The following is a 16,581-nucleotide window of genomic DNA, read 5'->3' on the forward strand; positions in this document are numbered from 1 at the left end:
GGGCATGGGCGACTGTTCCCCGGCCACACTTGGTCGGAGGTCCCGGTGTGGAACATGCCCATGGAAGTTGAAGGGAAGAGAACCGCGAAAGGGAGTTTGGAGGCTGAGCCGCGGCCGAGGAGGTCTCACCGATCCCGGCGTGATTCCAGCCAGGCCCGGTACCCTATACCGAACTCGACAGGGTGGCTGTATCCGGGACCCTGGAACCCTGGGCGGGGAGCCTAGGGGCGAGAGGGGCCCCATGGAGCTCGGGCAGACTAGAAGTACCCTCGTCTGCCCGCTGGAGGGCGCCCTTCCCGGAGCGGAGGGGACCCCCCAAGCGACCAAGTGCAAGCCGAGTTTGGAGCTCGAAACCCGGCCACACTTGGTAGTATGTCCCGGTGAGGAACATGCCCATGGAAGTAAGAGCTCAGCGGGAGCAGCCACTCAGGCTACCCGGGAATGTGTCACTGTCCCCCGGCCAAGACTTGGCGGCAAGTCCCGGGGAGGAATAGTGCCCATGGAAGTAGCTCAGCGGGAGCAGCCACTCAGGCTACCCGGGAATGTGTCACTGTCCCCCGGCCAAGACTTGGCGGCAAGTCCCGGGGAGGAATAGTGCTCATGGAAGTAGCTCAGCGGGAGCAGCTGCTGAGGCTACCCGGGAATGTGTCACTGTCCCTGGGCCACACTTGGTCGTTGGTTCCTGATGAGGAACATGCCCATGGAAGTAAGAGTTCAGCGGGAGAAGCCGCTCAAGCTACCCGGGAATGTGTCACTGTCCCCCGGCCAGACTTGGCGGCAGGTCCCGGGGAGGAACAGTGCCCATGGAAGTCGGAGCTCCAACCTCCAAGTTGACCTCAGCGGGAGCACTTGCTGAGGCTACCCGGGCATGGGCGACTGTTCCCCGGCCACACTTGGTCGGAGGTCCCGGTGTGGAACATGCCCATGGAAGTTGAAGGGAAGAGAACCGCGAAAGGGAGTTTGGAGGCTGAGCCGCGGCCGAGGAGGTCTCACCGATCCCGGCGTGATTCCAGCCAGGCCCGGTACCCTATACCGAACTCGGCAGGGTGGCTGTATCCGGGACCCTGGAACCCTGGGCGGGGAGCCTAGGGGCGAGAGGGGCCCCATGGAGCTCGGGCAGACTAGAAGTACCCTCGTCTGCCCGCTGGAGGGCGCCCTTCCCGGAGCGGAGGGGACCCCCAAGCGACCAAGTGCAAGCCGAGTTTGGAGCTCGAAACCCGGCCACACTTGGTAGTATGTCCCGGTGAGGAACATGCCCATGGAAGTAAGAGCTCAGCGGGAGCAGCCACTCAGGCTACCCGGCAATGTGTCACTGTCCCCCGGCCAAGACTTGGCGGCAAGTCCCGGGGAGGAATAGTGCCCATGGAAGTAGCTCAGCGGGAGCAGCCGCTCAGGCTACCCGGGAATGTGTCACTGTCCCCCGGCCAGACTTGGCGGCAGGTCCCGGGGAGGAATAGTGCTCATGGAAGTAGCTCAGCGGGAGCAGCCACTCAGGCTACCCGGGAATGTGTCACTGTCCCTGGGCCACACTTGGTCGTTGGTTCCTGATGAGGAACATGCCCATGGAAGTAAGAGTTCAGCGGGAGCAGCCGCTCAGGGCTACCCGGGAATGTGTCACTGTCCCCCGGCCAGACTTGGCGGCAGGTCCCGGGGAGGAATAGTGCCCATGGAAGTCGGAGCTCCAACCTCCAAGTTGACCTCAGCGGGAGCAGCCGCTGAGGCTACCCGGGCATGGGTGACTGTTCCCCGGCCACACTTGGTCGGAGGTCCCGGTGTGGAACATGCCCATGGAAGTTGAAGGGAAGAGAACCGCGAAAGGGAGTTTGGAGGCTGAGCCGCGGCCGAGGAGGTCTCACCGATCCCGGCGTGATTCCAGCCAGGCCCGGTACCCTATACCGAACTCGGCAGGGTGGCTTTATCCGGGACCCTGGAACCCTGGGCGGGGAGCCTAGGGGCGAGAGGGGCCCCATGGAGCTCGGGCAGACTAGAAGTACCCTCGTCTGCCCGCTGGAGGGCGCCCTTCCCGGAGCGGAGGGGACCCCCCAAGCGACCAAGTGCAAGCCGAGTTTGGAGCTCGAAACCCGGCCACACTTGGTAGTATGTCCCGGTGAGGAACATGCCCATGGAAGTAAGAGCTCAGCGGGAGCAGCCACTCAGGCTACCCGGCAATGTGTCACTGTCCCCCGGCCAAGACTTGGCGGCAAGTCCCGGGGAGGAATAGTGCCCATGGAAGTAGCTCAGCGGGAGCAGCCGCTCAGGCTACCCGGGAATGTGTCACTGTCCCCCGGCCAGACTTGGCGGCAGGTCCCGGGGAGGAATAGTGCTCATGGAAGTAGCTCAGCGGGAGCAGCCACTCAGGCTACCCGGGAATGTGTCACTGTCCCTGGGCCACACTTGGTCGTTGGTTCCTGATGAGGAACATGCCCATGGAAGTAAGAGTTCAGCGGGAGCAGCCGCTCAGGGCTACCCGGGAATGTGTCACTGTCCCCCGGCCAGACTTGGCGGCAGGTCCCGGGGAGGAATAGTGCCCATGGAAGTCGGAGCTCCAACCTCCAAGTTGACCTCAGCGGGAGCAGCCGCTGAGGCTACCCGGGCATGGGTGACTGTTCCCCGGCCACACTTGGTCGGAGGTCCCGGTGTGGAACATGCCCATGGAAGTTGAAGGGAAGAGAACCGCGAAAGGGAGTTTGGAGGCTGAGCCGCGGCCGAGGAGGTCTCACCGATCCCGGCGTGATTCCAGCCAGGCCCGGTACCCTATACCGAACTCGGCAGGGTGGCTTTATCCGGGACCCTGGAACCCTGGGCGGGGAGCCTAGGGGCGAGAGGGGCCCCATGGAGCTCGGGCAGACTAGAAGTACCCTCGTCTGCCCGCTGGAGGGCGCCCTTCCCGGAGCGGAGGGGACCCCCCAAGCGACCAAGTGCAAGCCGAGTTTGGAGCTCGAAACCCGGCCACACTTGGTAGTATGTCCCGGTGAGGAACATGCCCATGGAAGTAAGAGCTCAGCGGGAGCAGCCACTCAGGCTACCCGGGAATGTGTCACTGTCCCCCGGCCAAGACTTGGCGGCAAGTCCCGGGGAGGAATAGTGCCCATGGAAGTAGCTCAGCGGGAGCAGCCACTCAGGCTACCCGGGAATGTGTCACTGTCCCTCGGCCACACTTGGTCGTAGGTCCCGGTGAGGAACATGCCCATGGAAGTCGGAGCTCCAACCTCCAACCGGGTGAAGCCTCCGAGAGCTAGCCGGGAATAGGGCGCCAATCCCGGCTACCGCCCTCCAGGCTTGCCCCGGTCGATAGACCTACGTCCTCGCACCAGCACAAGCGCAAAAATTTTCTAAGTGTGGGAGAACCGAGGACCCGCCCGGTGGCACTCTGCCTCTCGCTGCCGCCCTCCTGGAAGCGTCCTCGGTCACTGTGTGTGCGGCAGATATCAGAGCTCCGGAAAGGTGAAAAAGAACCGGTAAGAGGGCGAATCCGGCAGCTCCCTGCCGGGCGAGGACCACCGCGAGCGGCGGGGACGTCAGACGGGAGACGCGCGGCGGACCTTCCGTCGGAGTGCCTGGGATTTTGACCTCGGAGAAGTTCGAAAAAATTATGCGGTCGGAGCTGTCTGCCCCGGCCGGGGAAGGCTCACCGCCGGCGGCTGCCAACCCCTGGCTTGCCCGCTGGATGCCCTTTCGGAGGCTGCTGAAAAAGAACTGTCAGGCGGGCACCTCTCGGAAGAACCGCAGACCAAAACGACCGGTAAAAATTTTGGGCGATCCGACACGTAGTGCACCTTCGGCGGCAGAGAAAAGCAGCAAAAATACCGGTCAGAGAAGGGGAGTTTTGGTCGACTCTGCCAGGTTTTTGCACTAAGTCAGATCCGTAATGCCAGCGGGACTGAGTCGCTTTTGCGTGCCGTGGTCCTGGAGGCCTGCTCGGACAGAGCGGTCCTTCGGGTCCCGCGGGAAGGGGCATTTCATGTTCCTCTGCGGGAGGTGATCCATTTTCTGCGGGAAATGGCGAGCCCCTTCGGCTACAAGAGTGTGTAGGTCCCGCTCAACAGTCTACGTCCTTAACCATCGGGGACTTTGTAGATTTTGCCCAAAATCGCTCTCCGCAGAACAGAGCGTGAGGTCTCCGCGGCGGAGGCCGGAAAAGGTGCGAGGTGAGCGGCATGGTATGACTGGGCTCGTGCCGCTCACTGCTACCCGGAGCGTGGCGCCCTCCGGGTAAAAAGCTAGCCGGGGCGAGTAGGTGGGTTGACGGGCGCATAAGCAACGCCGTCCCCGCCGTACAAGGTGCCGGTGGCCTGGCGAACCACCGGCGTAAGGCTAGCCAGGGCGTACCGCGGGGCAGAGGGCGCATAAGCCACGCTCTCTCTCCATCCCACCAGCACAAGCGAAAAATTTTCAAAGTGTGGGAGAACCGGCTTCCCGACCGGTGGCACTCTGCCTCTCTCTGCCGCCCTCCTGGAAGCGTCCTCGGTCACTCGGAGTACGGCAGATTTAAGAGCTCCGGAATGGTGAAAAAGAACCGGAGAGAGGGCGACTCCGGCTTCTCTCTGCCGGGCGAGGACCACCGCAGGCGGCGGGGACCTCTGACAGGAGGCGGCGCTGCGGGCAGGCTTTCTAAGTGCCTGGGCTTTTGGCCTCGGCGAAAGTCGAAAAAATTATGCGGTCGGAGCTTTCTGCCCCGGCCGGGGAAGGCTCACCGCCGGCGGCTGCCAACCCCTGGCTTGCCCGCTGGATGCCCTTTCGGAGGCTGCTGAAAAAGAACAGTCAGGCGGGCACCTCTCGGAAGAACCGCAGACCAAAACGACCGGTAAAAATTTTGGGCGATCCGACCCGTAGTGCACCTTCGGCGGCAGAGAAAAGCAACAAAAATACCGGTCAGAGAAGGGGAGTTTTGGTCGACTCTGCCAGGTTTTTGCACTAAGTCAGATCCGTAATGCCAGCGGGACTGAGTCGCTTTTGCGTGCCGTGGTCCTGGAGGCCTGCTCGGACAGAGCGGTCCTTCGGGTCCCGCGGGAAGGGGCATTTCATGTTCCTCTGCGGGAGGTGATCCATTTTCTGCGGGAAATGGCGAGCCCCTTCGGCTACAAGAGTGTGTAGGTCCCGCTCAACAGTCTACGTCCTTAACCATCGGGGACTTTGTAGATTTTGCCCAAAATCGCTCTCCGCAGAACAGAGCGTGAGGTCTCCGCGGCGGAGGCCGGAAAAGGTGCGAGGTGAGCGGCATGGTATGACTGGGCTCGTGCCGCTCACTGCTACCCGGAGCGTGGCGCCCTCCGGGTAAAAGGCTAGCCGGGGCGAGTAGGTGGGATGACGGGCGCATAAGCAACGCCGTCCCCGCCGTACAAGGTGCCGGTGGCCTGGCGAACCAACGGCGTAAGGCTAGCCAGGGCGTACCGCGGGGCAGAGGGCGCATAAGCCACGCTCTCTCTCCATCCCACCAGCACAAGCGAAATATTTTCAAAGTGTGGGAGAACCGGCTTCCCGACCGGTGGCACTCTGCCTCTCGCTGCCGCCCTCCTGAAGCGTCCTCGGTCACTCGGAGTACGGCAGATTTAAGAGCTCCGGAATGGTGAAAAAGAACCGGAGAGAGGGCGACTCCGGCTTCTCTCTGCCGGGCGAGGACCACCGCAGGCGGCGGGGACGTCTGACAGGAGACGGCGCTGCGGGCAGGCTTTAAAAGTGCATGGGGTTTTGGCCTCGGCAAAAGTCGAAAAAATTATGCGGTCGGAGCTTTCTGCCCCGGCCGGGGAAGGCTCACCGCCGGCGGCTGCCAACCCCTGGCTTGCCCGCTGGATGCCCTTTCGGAGGCTTCTGAAAAAGAACTGTCAGGCGGGCACCTCTCGGAAGAACCGCAGACCAAAACGACCGGTAAAAATTTTGGGCGATCCGACCCGTAGTGCACCTTCGGCGGCAGAGAAAAGCAACAAAAATACCGGTCAGAGAAGGGGAGTTTTGGTCGACTCTGCCAGGTTTTTGCACTAAGTCAGATCCGTAATGCCAGCGGGACTGAGTCGCTTTTGCGTGCCGTGGTCCTGGAGGCCTGCTCGGACAGAGCGGTCCTGCGGGTCCCGCGGGAAGGGGCATTTCATGTTCCTCTGCGGGAGGTGATCCATTTTCTGCGGGAAATGGCGAGCCCCTTCGGCTACAAGAGTGTGTAGGTCCCGCTCAACAGTCTACGTCCTTAACCATCGGGGACTTTGTAGATTTTGCCCAAAATCGCTCTCCGCAGAACAGAGCGTGAGGTCTCCGCGGCGGAGGCCGGAAAAGGTGCGAGGTGAGCGGCATGGTATGACTGGGCTCGTGCCGCTCACTGCTACCCGGAGCGTGGCGCCCTCCGGGTAAAAGGCTAGCCGGGGCGAGTAGGTGGGATGACGGGCGCATAAGCAACGCCGTCCCCGCCGTACAAGGTGCCGGTGGCCTGGCGAACCACCGGCGTAAGGCTAGCCAAGGGCGTACCGCGGGGCAGAGGGCGCATAAGCCACGCTCTCTCTCCATCCCACCAGCACAAGCGAAAAATTTTCAAAGTGTGGGAGAACCGGCTTCCCGACCGGTTGCACTCTGCCTCTCGCTGCCGCCGTCCTGGAAGCGTCCTCGGTCACTCGGAGTACGGCAGATTTAAGAGCTCCGGAATGGTGAAAAAGAACCGGAGAGAGGGCGACTCCGGCTTCTCTCTGCCGGGCGAGGACCACCGCAGGCGGCGGGGACGTCTGACAGGAGACGGCGCTGCGGGCAGGCTTTAAAAGTGCATGGGGTTTTGGCCTCGGAGAAAGTCGAAAAAATTATGCGGTCGGAGCTGTCTGCCCCGGCCGGGGAAGGCTCACCTCCGGCGGCTGCCAACCCCTGGCTTGCCCGCTGGATGGCCTTTCGGAGGCTGCTGAAAAAGAACTGTCAGGCGGGCACCTCTCGGAAGAACCGCAGACCAAAACGACCGGTAAAAATTTTGGGCGATCCGACCCGTAGTGCACCTTCGGCGGCAGAGAAAAGCAACAAAAATACCGGTCAGAGAAGGGGAGTTTTGGTCGACTCTGCCAGGTTTTTGCACTAAGTCAGATCCGTAATGCCAGCGGGACTGAGTCGCTCTTGCGTGCCGTGGTCCTGGAAGCCTGCTCGGACAGAGTGGTCCTTCGGGTCCCGCGGGAAGGGGCATTTCATGTTCCTCTGCGGGAGGTGATCCATTTTCTGCGGGAAATGGCGAGCCCCTTCGGCTACAAGAGTGTGTAGGTCCCGCTCAACAGTCTACGTCCTTAACCATCGGGGACTTTGTAGATTTTGCCCAAAATCGCTCTCCGCAGAACAGAGCGGGAGGTCTCCGCGGCGGAGGCCGGAAAAGGTGCGAGGTGAGCGGCATGGTATGACTGGGCTCGTGCCGCTCACTGCTACCCGGAGCGTGGCGCCCTCCGGGTAAAAGGCTAGCCGGGGCGAGTAGGTGGATTGACGGGCGCATAAGCAACGCCGTCCCCGCCGTACAAGGTGCCGGTGGCCTGGCGAACCACCGGCGTAAGGCTAGCCAAGGGCGTACCGCGGGGCAGAGGGCGCATAAGCCACGCCGTCCCCGCTGTACAAGGTGCCGGTGGCCTGGCGAACCACCGGCGTAAGGCTAGCCAAGGGCGTACCGCGGGGCAGAGGGCGCATAAGCCACGCTCTCTCTCCATCCCACCAGAACAAGCGAAAAAATTTCAAAGTGTGGGAGAACCGGCTTCCCGACCGGTGGCACTCTGCCTCTCGCTGCCGCCCTCCTGGAAGCGTCCTCGGTCACTCGGTGTCCGGCAGATTTCAGAGCTCCGGAATGGTGAAAAAGAACCGGTGAGAGGGCGAATCCGGCTTCTCTCTGCCGGGCGAGGACCACCGCAGGCGGCAAGGGACGTCTGCCAGGAGACGGCGCTGCGGGCAGGCTTTAAAAGTGCATGGGGTTTTGGCCTCGGCGAAAGTCGAAAAAATTTTGCGGTCGGAGCTGTCTGCCCCGGCCGGGGAAGGCTCACCGCCGGCGGCTGCCAACCCCTGGCTTGCCCGCTGGATGCCCTTTCGGAGGCTGCTGAAAAAGAACTGTCAGGCGGGCACCTCTCGGAAGAACCGCAGACCAAAACGACCGGTAAAAATTTTGGGCGATCCGACCCTCAGTGCACCTTCGGCGGCAGAGAAAAGCAACAAAAACACCGGTCAAAGAAGGGAGGTTTTGGTCGACTCTGCCTGGTTTTTGCACTAAGTCAGATCCGTAATGCCAGCGGGACTGAGTCGCTTTTGCGTGCCGTGGTCCTGGAGGCCTGCTCGGACAGAGCGGTCCTTCGGGTCCCGCGGGAAGGGGCATTTCATGTTCCTCTGCGGGAGGTGGTCCATTTTCTGCGGGAAATGGCGAGCCCCATCGGCTACAAGAGTGTGTAGGTCCCGCTCAACAGTCTACGTCCTTAACCATCGGGGACTTTGTAGATTTTGGCAGAAATCGCCCCCCGCAGGTCCTAGCGGGAGGTCTCCGCGGCGGAGGCCGGAGAGGGCGCGAGGTGAGCGGCATGGTATGACTGGGTTCGTGCCGCTCACTGGTACCCGGAGCGTGGCGCCCTCCGGGTAAAAGGCTAGCCGGGGCGAGTAGGTGGGTTGACGGGCGCATAAGCCACGCCGTCCCCGCCGTACAAGGTGCCGGTGGCCTGGCGAACCACCGGCGTAAGGCCAGCCAGGGCGGACCGCGGGGCAGAGGGCGCATAAGCCACGCTCTCTCTCCATCCCACCAGAACAAGCGAAAAATTTTCAAAGTGTGGGAGAACCGGCGACCCGACCGGTGGCACTCTGCCTCTCGCTGCCGCCCTCCTGGAAGCGTCCTCGGTCACTCGGTGTCCGGCAGATTTCAGAGCTCCGGAATGGTGAAAAAGAACCGGTGAGAGGGCGAAACCGGCTTCCTCCTGCCGGGCGAGGACCACCGCAGGCGGCAAGGGACGTCTGACAGGAGACGGCGCTGCGGGCAGGCTTTAAAAGTGCATGGGGTTTTGGCCTCGGCGAAAGTCGAAAAAATTTTGCGGTCGGAGCTGTCTGCCCCGGCCGGGGAAGGCTCACCGCCGGCGGCTGCCAACCCCTGGCTTGCCCGCTGGATGCCCTTTCGGAGGCTGCTGAAAAAGAACTGTCAGGCGGGCACCTCTCGGAAGAACCGCAGACCAAAACGACCGGTAAAAATTTTGGGCGATCCGACCCTCAGTGCACCTTCGGCGGCAGAGAAAAGCAACAAAAATACCGGTCAGAGAAGGGGAGTTTTGGTCGACTCTGCCAGGTTTTTGCACTAAGTCAGATCCGTAATGCCAGCGGGACTGAGTCGCTCTTGCGTGCCGTGGTCCTGGAAGCCTGCTCGGACAGAGTGGTCCTTCGGGTCCCGCGGGAAGGGGCATTTCATGTTCCTCTGCGGGAGGTGATCCATTTTCTGCGGGAAATGGCGAGCCCCTTCGGCTACAAGAGTGTGTAGGTCCCGCTCAACAGTCTACGTCCTTAACCATCGGGGACTTTGTAGATTTTGCCCAAAATCGCTCTCCGCAGAACAGAGCGGGAGGTCTCCGCGGCGGAGGCCGGAAAAGGTGCGAGGTGAGCGGCATGGTATGACTGGGCTCGTGCCGCTCACTGCTACCCGGAGCGTGGCGCCCTCCGGGTAAAAGGCTAGCCGGGGCGAGTAGGTGGATTGACGGGCGCATAAGCAACGCCGTCCCCGCCGTACAAGGTGCCGGTGGCCTGGCGAACCACCGGCGTAAGGCTAGCCAAGGGCGTACCGCGGGGCAGAGGGCGCATAAGCCACGCCGTCCCCGCTGTACAAGGTGCCGGTGGCCTGGCGAACCACCGGCGTAAGGCTAGCCAAGGGCGTACCGCGGGGCAGAGGGCGCATAAGCCACGCTCTCTCTCCATCCCACCAGAACAAGCGAAAAAATTTCAAAGTGTGGGAGAACCGGCTTCCCGACCGGTGGCACTCTGCCTCTCGCTGCCGCCCTCCTGGAAGCGTCCTCGGTCACTCGGTGTCCGGCAGATTTCAGAGCTCCGGAATGGTGAAAAAGAACCGGTGAGAGGGCGAATCCGGCTTCTCTCTGCCGGGCGAGGACCACCGCAGGCGGCAAGGGACGTCTGCCAGGAGACGGCGCTGCGGGCAGGCTTTAAAAGTGCATGGGGTTTTGGCCTCGGCGAAAGTCGAAAAAATTTTGCGGTCGGAGCTGTCTGCCCCGGCCGGGGAAGGCTCACCGCCGGCGGCTGCCAACCCCTGGCTTGCCCGCTGGATGCCCTTTCGGAGGCTGCTGAAAAAGAACTGTCAGGCGGGCACCTCTCGGAAGAACCGCAGACCAAAACGACCGGTAAAAATTTTGGGCGATCCGACCCTCAGTGCACCTTCGGCGGCAGAGAAAAGCAACAAAAACACCGGTCAAAGAAGGGAGGTTTTGGTCGACTCTGCCTGGTTTTTGCACAAAGTCAGATCCGTAATGCCAGCGGGACTGAGTCGCTTTTGCGTGCCGTGGTCCTGGAGGCCTGCTCGGACAGAGCGGTCCTTCGGGTCCCGCGGGAAGGGGCATTTCATGTTCCTCTGCGGGAGGTGGTCCATTTTCTGCGGGAAATGGCGAGCCCCATCGGCTACAAGAGTGTGTAGGTCCCGCTCAACAGTCTACGTCCTTAACCATCGGGGACTTTGTAGATTTTGGCAGAAATCGCCCCCCGCAGGTCCTAGCGGGAGGTCTCCGCGGCGGAGGCCGGAGAGGGCGCGAGGTGAGCGGCATGGTATGACTGGGTTCGTGCCGCTCACTGGTACCCGGAGCGTGGCGCCCTCCGGGTAAAAGGCTAGCCGGGGCGAGTAGGTGGGTTGACGGGCGCATAAGCCACGCCGTCCCCGCCGTACAAGGTGCCGGTGGCCTGGCGAACCACCGGCGTAAGGCCAGCCAGGGCGGACCGCGGGGCAGAGGGCGCATAAGCCACGCTCTCTCTCCATCCCACCAGAACAAGCGAAAAATTTTCAAAGTGTGGGAGAACCGGCGACCCGACCGGTGGCACTCTGCCTCTCGCTGCCGCCCTCCTGGAAGCGTCCTCGGTCACTCGGTGTCCGGCAGATTTCAGAGCTCCGGAATGGTGAAAAAGAACCGGAGAGGGGGCGACTCCGGCTTCTCTCTGCCGGGCGAGGACCACCGCAGGCGGCAAGGGACGTCTGACAGGAGACGGCGCTGCGGGCAGGCTTTAAAAGTGCATGGGGTTTTGGCCTCGGCGAAAGTCGAAAAAATTTTGCGGTCGGAGCCGTCTGCCCCGGCCGGGGAAGGCTCACCGCCGGCGGCTGCCAACCCCTGGCTTGCCCGCTGGATGGCCTTTCGGAGGCTGCTGAAAAAGAACTGTCAGGCGGGCACCTCTCGGAAGAACCGCAGACCAAAACGACCGGTAAAAATTTTGGGCGATCCGACCCTCAGTGCACCTTCGGCGGCAGAGAAAAGCATCAAAAATACCGGTCAAAGAAGCGAGGTTTTGGTCGACTCTGCCAGGTTTTTGCACAAAGTGTTGGCATCGTGCGGCGTCGCGCTTTGCCGTACCGTATCCCCAATGGAGCGGCGCCCGGCGGGGTAGGCTAGCCATGTGAGGTCGAGGGCGGGAGGACGGGACGTAAGCCAGGCCGTTCTCCACAAGAAATTCCGGACGCGGAGACCCCTTCTCCGCCCTACGGTCCCCAATGGGGTGGCGCCCGGCGGGTGAGGCTAGCCATGGGAGGACGGGACGTAAGCCAGGCCGTTCTCCACAAGAAATTCCGTACGCGGAGACCCCTTCTCCGCCCTACGGTCCCCAATGGGGTGGCGCCCGGCGGGTGAGGCTAGCCATGTGAGGTCGAGGGCGGGAGGACGGGACGTAAGCCAGGCCGTTCTCCACAAGTAAATTCCGGACGCGGAGACCCCTTCTCCGCCCTACGGTCCCCAATGGGGTGGCGCCCGGCGGGTGAGGCTAGCCATGTGAGGTCGAGGGCGGGAGGACGGGACGTAAGCCAGGCCGTTCTCCACAAGTAAATTCCGGACGCGGAGACCCCTTCTCCGCCCTACGGTCCCCAATGGGGTGGCTCCCGGCGGGTGAGGCTAGCCATGTGAGGTCGAGGGCGGGAGGACGGGACGCAAGCCAGGCCGTTCTCCACAAACTCCCAGCGGTAGAGTCTCGGCTCTCCGCTCTTTTGATCGATCTGACACAGCGCGATCCGGCGGGGCAGGGCACTTTGCTCGGTCAGGGGTATTGGCCCCGGCCGGTTTATGGTAAAGCGTTCCTTAGCCTCAGTCTTGGTCGCGCATCAATCCCCCGCTCCCCGTGAGCGGCTGTCGTCCTCTGCCTAAGGTTGTGTAGCGCGGTGCCAGTGTGGTCCTCGCACGGCCCCGCTCCTGCCACAGCGGTAGGACTCTCTGCTTCGGCTGAGGTTTGCTACGAAGCGTATGGAACGGGCGTACTCCACCGTACCGTGGGTGGGGGGCGGCGGCGTTGGCGGCGGCAGCGTCCAGCGCGGAGCTCCGGCTCCCGCGGCAGCGCCTCGCCTAGTGTCCCTCGGGCAAGTCCAATCGCCCCCCGCCCGGTCGGAGAGCGCAGACACACCTCTGTGTCCACGGTTTATTTCCGCAGCACGAAAAGGGACGGCTCCCGCCTGCTCCTCGCGGCGGCGACGAGGCTTAGACCCACCGTGGCGTATCCGCGGTAGGTATGCTCGTCGGTCGGAGGAGCGGTTGCGGTCGAGTGGTCCCCAGTGTACCCTGTTAGCGCTGCCCGCCTACGCCTGAAGAGCTGCGGACCGAGAAAAAGGTTCGCTCCGCTGCTGACGGCGAAGCGCGCGGCACGCCGCGGAAGAGGAGAGGGAGCGGTCGCCCCCGGGGCGGCTCCCCTCCGAGTCCGGCAGAAGCAGAGATTGTAGCGGAGGGGGGGGTTTCTAAATTCCCCGGGCGTGTTATCCCCAGCGGTAGCCTTTGAACTCTTCAACCGCAAGCACGATCGCACGTTCACAGCACCCGTCACTAGGAGCCGGGCCAGAGGCGGGCGGCAGACGAAACCGACATGAGCGCTTAAGGGTATTGCACCCCCGGCGCCCAGACCCTGGAAATTGAGTCTGCCCCCAAAGCCCACCCGCGTCCTCCTTGGCGCTCCCGGAGTACATGGTCGTAGATGGGCCATCGGTCGCTAATGCCAAACTGCGTCCCAGGGGTGCGTCCCCTCTGACCAACGGCAGACCCATCCCTCTCGCCAATCCGCGGATCCCCGCCAGGTCCCGAACAGGGCTCGTCCTTTAGCGTTTCAAATGCGCCCTCCCCGCCATACGAGGGGTTGAGGACCGTAGCCTTCCCTTACGAGAGGCACCAGGGGTGCGCCTGCTCGAGGGCCCGGCCGTGGGCGTAACGCTTGGGCCGCCCGGGGGAGTCGGTAGACCATGGGAGACCAACACTCGCACACGAACGTTGCCCGTGCTTTTGTGGAAGAGAGCTTCTTGCGAGGTTGTCGCTGCGGTGGCGCCCGGACAAACCCTATCCCTAAAACTTCTGGGGAATTGGCGTCTAAGCCTGCACCCTGCACGGTATCCCTGCACCCACGAAGGGGGCCGTGGAAGGCTTGGGGTCGCGCCGGCGAAACCGACCGGATGCCCGGGGTACTGAACCCCCGGGGTCCCACCCTGGAAATTGAGCCGTCCGACCCCGCCACGTCTTCCTAGTGCCCTCCTTGGCTCCCCCGCCTGTGGGCATCGTTAGGGGCTGCGGTCATCAGCGCCGGCTAAGCTTCGGCAACACGGCCGACCCACCCCTTCGGCGCCTGGGGGTGCCTGGTCCCAGTCCGGGCCGTTCCGTAGGGGCGGCTATCCCTTACATGAGGGACTCGGTGCGTCCGCTCGGGCTGCGGGGCTCCGGCTCCGACAGCCGGGGAGCTGGTTTTGACCGCGGGCCTCCACGGGAACCGGCAGGGACCGGACTAGGCGTCAAGCCGAAAATAACCCCGGCACCCTCTGCTTCCAAAGCGAGGGGACCTTTGGCCGAGCGGGGGCACCGGAAGCCGAACCGACCCCAACCCCTCTTCCTACCCCAGGGCTGGGCTGACCAATCCCCTGATCGGGTCTAAAATGGAAGAAGGGGATTCGAGGGAAGGGGCTGGCGGAAGGCAGTTGCCCGACGGAGTAGGCGAAGGCCAGGCCGTTTCCGAGTCCCGAGCAGAGGAGGGCGAACTCGGCTCTTCATCGACCGACGGCGAGGCGAGGGCGGTGGCTGCCGCGGGGAAGACTCCATTGCTCGTCAGCGCGCTAGGAGCGGGGCCGACTGGCTGCTCGGGGTATGGCATCCCCGGGGGCCCACCCTGGAAATCTTCGCTCCTCAGCCGCTGCAGGTTATAAGGTCCCGCCGCGCGTAAGCGCTCAACTCTCCGACCCACGGATGTCGAGCCCATGGTGAGCCGGCCGTTTCGTACGGGGAAAAGGGGTCCTCTGGCCCCACATCGATCGAGGGGGTTTAGATCCGCGGAGGCACGCACCGCGAGGCGAATCGCTGCTTTTCCCCAAGAGGTTAACCTTCAAACCACCGAGTAGGTTCGGGGCAGGGCCGACAGTCTGCACTGGGGTATTGCATCCCTGGTGGGGCGACCCTGGAAATCTCTGCCCCTTTCCACTCTTTCGGTTGGGCCTCTCGTCGGGGCGAGCGTAAGTCGGCAAGCAGACGTGGGAAGAGGCTTCTTACCGGTGACACTCCCTTCGTGAGAGAGGCAGGTACTCGCCCCGGACCCCGGTCCAAATCTGCGCGGGCCGGACGGCCTCGGCCCTAGCCGAAGGCCGCTCCCGCGAAGCCAGGGAGCCGAAAAAATAACCCCGACACCCTCCGCGACCTCGCGTGCTTCCAAAGCGAGGGGAAACTTTGGCCGAGCGGGGCACCCGAAGCCGAACCGACCCCAACCCCTCTTCTTACCCCAGGGCTGGGCTGACCAATCCCCTGATCGGGTCTAAAATGGAAGAAGGGGATTCGAGGGAAGGGGCTGGCGGAAGGCAGTTGCCCGACGGAGTAGGCGAAGGCCAGGCCGTTTCCAAATCCCGAGCCAGAGGAGGGCGAACGACGTTCTTCATCGACCGACGGCGAGGCTAGGGCGAGGGCGGTGGCTGCCGCGGGGAAGACTCCATTGCTTGCCAGCGTGCTAGGAGCGGGGCCGACAGGCTGCTCGGGGTATGGCATCCCCGGGGGCCCACCCTGGAAATCTTCGCTCCTCAGCCGCTGCAGGTTATAAGGTCCCGCCGCGCGTAAGCGCTCAACTCCCCGACCCACGGACGTCGAGCCCATGGTGAGCTGACAGTTTCGTACGGGGAAAAGGGGTCCTCTGGCCCCACATCGATCGAGGGGGTTTAGATCCGCGGAGGCACGCACCGCGAGGCGAATCGCTGCTTTTCCCCAAGAGGTTAACCTTCAAACCACCGAGTAGGTTCGGGGCAGGGCCGACTGTCTGCACTGGGGTATTGCATCCCTGGTGGGGCGACCCTGGAAATCTCTGCCCCTTTCCACTCTTTCGGTTGGGCCTCTCGTCGGGGCGAGCGTAAGTCGGCAAGCAGACGTGGGAAGAGGCTTCTTACCGGTGACACTCCCTTCGTGAGAGAGGCAGGTACTCGCCCCGCACCCCGGTCCAAATCTGCTCGGTCCGGCCGTCGTCGGCCCTAGCCGAAGGCCGCTCCCGCGAAGCCAGGCGATCCGAACCGAGGATCCGCGCGAGCCTTCTCCAAGCCCTCTGCCGGGCGCTGGTGTTGAAAGCGTAGCGGACCCTGTTCGCCGGAGCGATAGGAGCGGAGCACCGGTCCCGCAGGGTTGAAAGCTGGGTAGCAGCGCCGTAGCTTCCCTCCCAGCCTTCCCCCGGACCTGGCGCCCGATCCCCTCCGCTCCTCTGTGCGTTGGCGGGCGGCGCTGCATGGGTACGTCGCGACGGCTCCTATCGTCTCTCTCGCTTAACAGTGTGGAGAGGTGGTGGTGGAGCTGTCCGACACTCGAGGTGCTGAAGTTGAGCGTCCAATGCTTTCCTTCTATGCGCAGCCTACAGGAGCTGTCCGAGCTTCGGAGGTGCTGATGGAGGTGAGAGTCGAGCGCCACTTCTTGGCTGAACTGAGTGGGGAAAGCCAGCGACTGCGAGAGGGAGGGGAAGGGAAGGCTTTTTCGGGTCCTTGGAAGGGACCGAGAGCATCTTTCTTGCCCCCCTGCCCTAAGCTCCATCCAATGTTGTCTGCGAGGTCTTCTCCGGCGGCGGAGAAGCGCTGCGGTAGCAGCAGCAGCAACGAGCGTTCCCATTAGCTCACGGAGCCTGACTCCAAGAGTCTACCCCTCAGAGCTCGGCTACCTGGTTGATCCTGCCAGTAGTATATGCTTGTTTTAAAGATTAAGCCATGCATGTCTAAGTACTGACTATTCTTTACGGTGAAACTGCGAATGGCTCATTAAATCAGTTATGGTTCCTTTGATCGTTCCGCATTGATGATGTGCTACTCGGATAACTGTGGCAATTCTAGAGCTAATACGTGCCCAAGAGCGCTGCCCTCCAGGAAGGCGTGCATTTATCAGACTTAAAACCAATCCGGGGAGCCCTGGTCCGCGGCGGGTCTCCGGGCCCGCTGCGGCGCCAGCCCCG

General features: G+C 63.0%; 1 non-coding gene across 1 annotated transcript in view; it reads left to right on the forward strand.

Moving 5' to 3' along the window:
• Positions 1–16,290: 16,290 nt before the first annotated feature.
• Positions 16,291–16,581, forward strand: part of LOC140110534 (18S ribosomal RNA) — a 1,884-nt gene continuing 1,593 nt past the window's right edge. Inside the window, exon 1 of the ribosomal RNA XR_011851548.1 lies at positions 16,291–16,581. This exon is cut by the window's right edge and continues 1,593 nt beyond it. This is a non-coding gene — a ribosomal RNA (18S ribosomal RNA).

The sequence above is a fragment of the Engystomops pustulosus genome, unplaced genomic scaffold (assembly GCF_040894005.1).
Source record: "Engystomops pustulosus unplaced genomic scaffold, aEngPut4.maternal MAT_SCAFFOLD_303, whole genome shotgun sequence".
NCBI lineage: Eukaryota > Metazoa > Chordata > Amphibia > Anura > Leptodactylidae > Engystomops > Engystomops pustulosus.